Source organism: Lytechinus pictus, chromosome 2, assembly GCF_037042905.1.
Source record: "Lytechinus pictus isolate F3 Inbred chromosome 2, Lp3.0, whole genome shotgun sequence".
Lineage (NCBI taxonomy): Eukaryota > Metazoa > Echinodermata > Echinoidea > Temnopleuroida > Toxopneustidae > Lytechinus > Lytechinus pictus.
This window is the reverse complement of record NC_087246.1, coordinates 19,964,097-19,965,292: the sequence shown is the minus strand read 5'-3', so window position 1 is coordinate 19,965,292 and position 1,196 is coordinate 19,964,097.

The window sequence follows — 1,196 nt, the reverse complement described above, 5'->3', positions numbered from 1 at the left end:
TTTGATCCTGTTTTTCTTGTGGTTCTTGGTTATTACTCTACTTGAAAGTGAATAAGTGGGAACGAGATGCAAAGGGCAAGGAGTATTTCCAATATCTGGTGGAAAATATATAACCATCGAAAACTATCTTTCAATACTTCCTCTCTGAACTTTGGTGATCATTCTGTTTCACACCTCAGCCATTTGCTTGTTACTCTGTACAAGTACCACCCCTTTTTCCACTTTTCTGTCTTAACATCTCTGTCGACTGTCCAAAGTATCCTACTTTCCAAAATTTTCCCTCTTAAGACAAGATGACCCATGAACTTAAACAATCGTAATATTTCACAGATCGTTGGGTCAGATGCATAAAAGTAGCAATTTCTGGAAAGCAATTGCTAGCCAAGCAAAAGATCATGCCTTAGCAATTGCTTTAATTTGGATGCATAACCCATTGCTTGTGCTTAAACCCTTTTTTTTTGCCTTCAGAAAACAATTGAACAATAGCGACGTCATGCTGGTGCGAACACGACTCACAGAACAAAGGATAGACTTGAATGCAGAGGTGTGGCAGTGCAATATACTGCTTCTCTCATGTAACGTCTTTTTCTTAGACGTGGTGTCGTACTATTCCTTTAACTTGTTTCTACTTAATAAATTTATATAGTTTGCATTCAGCTTTGCACTTACTAGCAAGAAAACATGTTCATGAAGGCTCTGACGGAGCTTGACAAAAACCCCAAGCAAACGCTTAAACGCACAAGCAAAATGTTCGCTTTATGCATACGCTTTTTAGCAATTGCCTGAGCTTACTAGCAAAAGCATTCGCTCGCTCATTTTTATGCATAGGGATTCAAGCAAAGGCCAAGCAAAAGCAATTGCTACTCTTTATGCATCTGACCCAATGTCCTTTACATCCCAGGATGTTTTATCAAGCTGTTTATGAAATAACACCTGACTTGAGTGGTGACATGTTTTGCTATTAAAGTGTGATACACCAAACACCACTTTTTCACATTGTGAGTGAATCAAACTTTGGACAAATAATGAATTTTTCTGGCCAACAAATTTCAATCTACCACTCAAAGTTACCACTTGGCAAAGTCATTCTTAACTTACAAATAGCTCCATGAAACATTTTTTTTTTTTAATTGTATGATTATGCTTCCATCATATAATGCGCAGTTTTGTTGGGTGGTAATTTCAAAGACATTGAC